At 37.2% G+C, this 7219-nt stretch overlaps 1 long non-coding RNA gene across 1 annotated transcript; it reads left to right on the top strand.

Moving 5' to 3' along the window:
- Positions 1 to 4327: 4327 nt before the first annotated feature.
- Positions 4328 to 7102, top strand: LOC118741105. Its single transcript, XR_004993226.1, has 4 exons — positions 4328 to 4519; positions 4869 to 4979; positions 5218 to 5355; positions 7022 to 7102. It is a non-coding gene; the product is annotated as an uncharacterized LOC118741105 (long non-coding RNA).
- The last annotated feature ends 117 nt before the right edge of the window (positions 7103 to 7219 follow it).

Here is a 7219-nt window from a genome sequence, read left to right on the forward strand (position 1 = left end):
CTACATTTTTCACTCTAAACCCAGACTTATCTTTTCGCTTCAAAAAGCTTTACTACTGCCTGCAGCAGCTGCGAATATATATTTTTTAACCGACTCCCAAAAAAGGAGGAATATTTTTTTTTTTTTTTTTTTTTTTAGGTATGTTACCGCATAACTTTGGACCACGTCAACCGGTTTCGATAATTCTTTTTGCATCGGAAAGGTAGTATCTCAGAGGTGGTCCCATACTAATCTGGTTGAGATCCGATCAGTGGATCATGAGATATATATATATATATATTTTTTTTTATATGGGAGTTGAAGTCGGTTTTTTTTTGCTCAAAAATTACTTGTATATGTACATATGTACATATTTACATTATACACAGTTGTTTATTCGTTTCAATATACAATTGTAACAACTATGTATAACAAATTTTGATTACTTTTTTGTTGGAAAAAATTTTTGATTACGACGCCAGAGAGAAGGGCAAATTATTCTAGCCAGTTTCACAAAAGCAATTTAAGTGAAAAATTATATTTTTGTTGTTTTGATATGAAAAAAACTAACAGAAGGTAAAAAATAAGTTTTCGCTTATATTTGCTGGTGAAACCGGCAGCTAAAGTAAAATATGTTTATGGTTTTATAGAAAATATTTTACCCAGTGATACGAATACATATTTAGTAGTATAACTGGCACATTGAAAATCTATATCTGCCTTCTCTGATTATTATACACTCTTGCAATCTCAGGAATATACTTGCAAAGCAAGAGGACAGTTAGACACATCTGGTATACTGGACTGTATTGCAAGAGCCCAGCATGTTTATTACAAGGAAAGGTCGGTGAATACCACCCTGCTGACATTGGTAAAGAGGATAGAGGAAACCTTCACGCGCCAAGACTACTTATGGTTGGGGCCTTCAACAATGTCACTCCAGAGGCAATAGTTAAGTCTATTCATAAGCGAGGGGTTGAAACCAACCTAATAAGGCTTATCTACAGCTTATTGCGTGACAGAACTGTCGTGGCGTAGTGCGGAAGCGCAGAGTCAATAGGGGCACTCCGCAAGGTGGTGGTCTCTCTCTCCTCAGGAAAAAGTGGGAATTGGGAAAATCGGATGATTAACTGGTTCGTAAGCTGAATACTATGGAGTCGGGAGGGCTTTGACTTCGTCACTTAACACGTGGATTACAGTGTCTCCGAAATGGCTCCCAGTAGCTCCTTTGCTACATATATGCCCTCAAGAGAGGACTGGGTATGATGCGGGGTTACTGGAAGAAGGGAGCGGTAAACTTCTTCGCGGATGGATTAAAACTTGGTGGTGGTGTCTTCTATCGGAATACCTCCATTAAAGCTATGTTGAGGCTTCCGGACTTCTGCAGTGTCTTTCAGTTGGAAATACCTGCCATCAAGGAAGCTGTAGACTCATTGCTGAAGAATGTGACGTCTGTTAGGACCCTACACGCTATGTATTGCGCTCAAAATCGCTAAAGGAATCTTTGGCCTCTCTATCAATCGCGTCGGATTACTTCTGGCTTGGACCGCCCCCAATCAAAGGACCTCCTTATGCTTGAATAAACTCAGATCCCGCTGGTTCTGACAGGCCATTGTATCAGCCAATTTGTATCAGCTGTAAATAGGTGAGGTGGAATCATATCCACACTTTCTTTTAGAATGTCCAGCCTTCGCGTGGCTAAGGTGGAAACATTTTGGCTCGCACTTCTTAAGTAACCGTGAGCTCTCAAGCATCGAAATCGGCCGCGTTCGTAATTCCGTGATCAGCTCGCGGCGACTCGCCAACCAAATTAATGGTCTCTGTTGTGCTTTTTGTGGTATCACAAAGGATATTCTCTTAATTGTCTACGTTATGAATGCCATATGTCGAACAGGAGGCAGACACTCCTCACACTGAAAGCGCACGAAGTCATTTCAAAGTTGGTGTACGATGCATTTAGCTTTTAAATAATACTCATCGCATACAGGAACCGGGTTTACCGGGCCATGTGTCTCGCTAGAGAAACGGCTGCATGGGATTCATTGACCTACGATGGATCTCTGTTAGACAATGTTACTATATCTTGGTGAAGAAGGAAGCGAAAAATTGAGGGATACACACGGAAAGTAACAGACACGCTAGGTACTTCGCCAGGAAAATTTTAGCAACGAGAACCGAAGCGCTCCAACACTTTCTAAGAACGTAGTATTAATTGTCACTGGCTTTCTTACCGAACAAATTATGTGACACTGAGAACCACTGCACTTACCTTCCTAAAATCATCGTACACAACCTTAATAGTATTTAGCCTGTTATTATGCTGATTAGTTAGAACATTGAAACTAACTAAGAAGATGAGGAAATTTGGCGTCCGGAAATGACTTCAGCTCAGATCCCGCGGCTTAAGTTAAGGTAAATAAATACCAATGGCTGCATTGGGGCTTCGGTCCGTTTTTAAGCCTTCTAATGTTATAAATGTAAAATTTTGCGAGAGAGAGTGCTGCTATTTCACGCTAAAATCGTGTTATTAATTCCAATTAAAATCGCTACACAAATAGACTATAGCCCGATTATTATACATACGTATGGATATTTTTTTTAAGTTTTGGCCACCTTTTTCAAAAGCTAGAATAAATAAATTAATAATTTAAATTGAATATCAGAACAATGTGGGAGTTCACAATCGTTTTATTTCGAAAATATTTTCGTATCGGGTTGCCACCTATTCAAAAAATTTAAATAATTGTAATTGGCAAGTTTAATCAAATGTTTTTATATGGGTATCAAGAGAGAGGTTTAAGAAGTTTTATTTGCACAATATCTTTGACGAGGGTTGCCAGCTGTTTAGAAATTTAAATAAATTTAAGTAACAAGTTTAATGAAATATTTTAATAAGGATGTCAAACTATATAAGTTTACGAAAGCTTTAAGAGGGTTGCCACCTGTATAGAAATTCTGAATTGATTGAATAAACAAGTTATATGAAATATTTTAATATGGTTATCAAACGTTAAAGCTTTATAAAGCTTTTTGAAAAACATTTTTTTAAAGGGTTGCCACCTATTTAATATAATACAACATAATACAACGATTCTGTTTTCGAAAGAAAATAAATTAATTTGTCGAAAAGTTTTCCTGATTGAAAAAAGAAAGTTTGGGTATTTTCTCGAAAAAACCCATCTTGTAATAAATAACATCATTGCCTTAAATAATTACTTGCTATGTGCTAACGGAAAAGCATTCTTGCTCGAGAATCGCTTAAAATGATAAAATGAACAATTTAAATTTTCACTGAAATTAATTTTTTTATTTTCAATTCACCATTTCATAGAACGAGTATTTTTGCCAGGAAATTAGGAAATTTTTTATTTAATTTGTTTTATTTTTTATTTTTTGACGAACCTATGGGTGCCTTTTTTTACCATTTACGGTGGCACTCGGCAATGAACATTTTTTTTTTAATAGTTCTACTTGTTTAGCAAAAGTTTGAGGATTTTTGAAAAAATTTAATTTACTGACATTAGGATGGTACTTTAGGTGGATAAAAGTACTAAGTAAGTTAGGTGGATAAAGGCGGAAGTGCTAGAACGGGGTAATGTAGGTCAATGAATTATAGAACAAAAAAGCTGAAATGAAAATGGACTCTAATGCTGAAGACATGACAAAAATTCACAAAAGGCGACCTCTAGGTTCGGAAAAAAAATTGAAATTGCCTTTGAATCGAAATACATCCTTAGCAAAAGCTTAATGATTATTGGCAAGCTTTAATTTACAACGGTGCTGTCAAATGTTAGAGCTACATCTCAATCTGTTATACCTGTACTGAGGATTCTGGGATATAAATTATTTATCAGGAGAAATTTTAACTACACTTTTTGTAGATACCCTTTGTACGTAAAATAAGTAGGCCGTACCGTTTAAAAAAAGTTCGCCGTACACCTCTGAGTCTAAAGTATTTTGCAAGGCAATTTCGAAATTTTTTCCTCCCAACTTGATGGCCGCCTTTTTTTATTTTTCGTTTTTCTTCGGCGTTTATAGTAGGATCTTAAAAAATGTGTTCTTACCCCGAGGAGAGAATTTTTGTTGTCCTAAGCTTTATTGACCCTGTTTTAGTAATTACCTACCAGATCTCAGCTTCTTTCACCACGACGTATAACCCTAATGTTAAAACCGCAAAAGCTAGTCTAAGCTTCTGCGACTTTTGAAAACAAACTTTATCAATTTTGCTACTGTATCCGCCACTATAAATTTTCGATGTCGCAGATGTTACCTTAATAAATGGACTTAAATTACTTTTCATCCTGCATACATATACTAATACACACCCCTTTGCATTTGCTTGCAGCTTCCGTGCAGGCCAGCCACCATGAACTACTTTCGCTCAGTCCCTCCGATCATTCTGTGGTGCGATATACCAACAATTCGCTAATAGTCCAATGTCGTAGCTCAACATCAGAAGCGCAGTTGGTGTGGAAGTCGCCGAAGGGAGAAATAATTAAGGAGCACAAAGGACGTATACACATCGAGCAAAGCGCGCCAGGTAAGTGTGTGTGCTACCTTATTAGCGAGCGGCTTACCACATGCACGGATGCACAAAGCAGGAAGCACTTCGCACGCAGCGCAGGCCGCAACATGTGCGTGTGAATGTGTGCACTTGCTGTGACGGTAGGCGCCTTTGCTGCATACCGCTGGCTGTTATGTTAAAGTATAGTTGCATTTACTATTTAAATTCCAATTAAGCGGCGTTGTTAACACAAATCATTGCTAATTTTCTTTCATGTACCTCCTGTGACGCGCGCGCGCTCTCATCACTGACCAACAACAAACATTCGCTGGAACACCTGCTATCCGCTGCTGACTTGATGCCTGCGCGCCTTTTTGCGCGATAGAACAATTGACAATTGTTTTTCTACACATTTCACTCGGCGACAAGGGCAAGTGGACGTGCGAAGATGCCAATGGCGACAGAGCGGAAAAGTCTTTCGATCTCATTGTCTACCGTAAGTAGCTAAGCTGAGTGCGAGTGCCATTATTCGAGTTAGGTGAAGTGAAGTGTAGTGTAGAGCGTTAAAAGGCGTTGTAGGCGTTAAAGGTTAAAAGACTTTTGAGAAAATGTTATTGTCTCAAATGTGCAAAAGGCCCGTTGAGGAGTCTCACTAAAGTTTTTATTCCTATCTAGTTTGTTTTCTTTGTAATGTGTTTCTGTGAAATTATTTCTATTGTTTTTCTTTGCCTTAGAAAAAATTGCTTTCGCTGAAAATTTCACCATTCTTACGGTAAAGGAAGGCAAGGATGCATTCATACGTTGCGAAGTGAAAGGCGAACCACAACCAAATGTCACCTGGCACTACAATGGGCAGCCAATTATTGTTGAAAGTAAGTCCAATTAGTGATTTGACTGTGTATGTGAGCGGTTTACTCTATTTTCTTTGCTGTCTTCGAGAACTTCGTAAATGGAAAAGTACACAGTGAGAAATTAATATCTAATACAAACCGGGTTCTTCAAGTGCAAACAGCTCCCGGTAGGGGTAAAATTTTTGTTAACCCAGGGGAAAAGCTGTCATAGCTCCTTGTGTGTACAAATAAATATTTAAATAAAATGAACTGACTATGTATTCTGAAGTTCATTTGACGCTTTCTGAAGTGCTCTTGGAAAAGGTGTAGCTCAGCGTTATTTCAGGACCATTACAGGCCTATTTCGGAATAATTTCGGAACTAGTTTGGTATCGTTTTGGAACTTGTCTGGGATCATTTCGGAACTAGTTCGGGATAATTTTTGGTCCGTTTCAGAACCTATTTAGGACTAGTTCACGACCATTTAAGGCTAATTTTGGGACTACCTCTAGGCCATTTAGAGACTAATTCAAGACTATTTCGGGATTATATCGGGACCGTTTCGAGACGTGTTCATGACTTTTGCAGAACCATTTCGGGACTAGTTGGGGTAATTTCGTGACCATTTCGAGACTAGTTAAGGACAACTTCGGAAACATTTTGGGACTAGTTCAGCATCATTTGGTGACAAGTAGGTAGGGATAATTTCGGGACTTTTTGAGATTGTAGACTCTTTGCGAATTTTTCGCAATTTTTTTAATAGTTTTGTTCTCTTTGTCGGGAAATTTGGAATGTGGCGGAAGTCACCGATATTTTTGTGGTCCTCATGCAGTTTTTAAGCACTTTTCAATATATTTCGTGTCTAATTTTTTTCGGATTTTTTGGAGTTTTTTTTTTTTGATTTCGGCGAAAGCCTCTTATTTCGGTTAATTAGAGATACGTCAAGTTTTCCGGTATTCGAGACCTTTTACAAATCTTGAACGACGTTCAAAATTTTTCGTTTTTTTCATATACATATACATAATATTATATTATAATGAATTTTACAGGATATTTCTAAATCTTTAGATTTTTTCGGGATTTTTCATATTTCATATAATTCGGGATGCGTCGATACTTGCCGATATTTTTTGGGAGTTTTTGATATGTTGTGTCCGATTTTTCCGTATTTTCGGGATTTTTTCTGAATCCTTGACGATTTTTTCAGCACTCTTGAACATTGTGATGGAACGCTTCGGATTTTTTCGAAAACTTTTGAGCTCAAAAGTTTATTTAAATTATGAATTTTTATTTTACGAATGCCAAAAAAAAGACAAAGAGTAAAAATTTCCGGTAATTCCCTGCTTCAAAAAGCCAGACATGTTTATTTTTGCCCTGAAATAAAAAATTAGCTCTCTTTTATATTTAAAAAAATGCAGAGTCTCTTAAAAACCTTAAAATTGTTTGCACTGCAGTTAATAAAAAAAGACACTTTCTCCACAAAACTCAATTTCACTATATTGGATTTTCAGTGTGCACTTTACCAGTGATTACAACGATAAATGTACTCACAATTCGAATAGAGACAGTAAAAACAAAATTCCATCTAATACATGTGCTAAATGTACAAGTAATCTTTGCAAAATGAAAAAAAAAGAATAAATATAATTAAAACAAAAAAAAAAAACCCAAATTGTATTGTATTCTTTGTTTTTACTTTTTTTTGCAGCATTTACAGGCAACTCAACGAAATTTCAGATTCTGGCTGATGGATTACAGGTCCGCAAGGTAACGCAGAACGACACCGGCGAATATACGTGCCGCGCCTATCAAGTGAACACCATCGCTTCGGACATGCAGGAGCGCACCATTTTGATGAAAATCGAACGTGAGTAGGATGTTTACTGCCTATGCGATATGAGCAAAT

Source organism: Rhagoletis pomonella, unplaced genomic scaffold (genome assembly GCF_013731165.1).
Source record: "Rhagoletis pomonella isolate Grant_MI unplaced genomic scaffold, Rhpom_1.0 Rhpom_scaffold_00006, whole genome shotgun sequence".
Lineage (NCBI taxonomy): Eukaryota > Metazoa > Arthropoda > Insecta > Diptera > Tephritidae > Rhagoletis > Rhagoletis pomonella.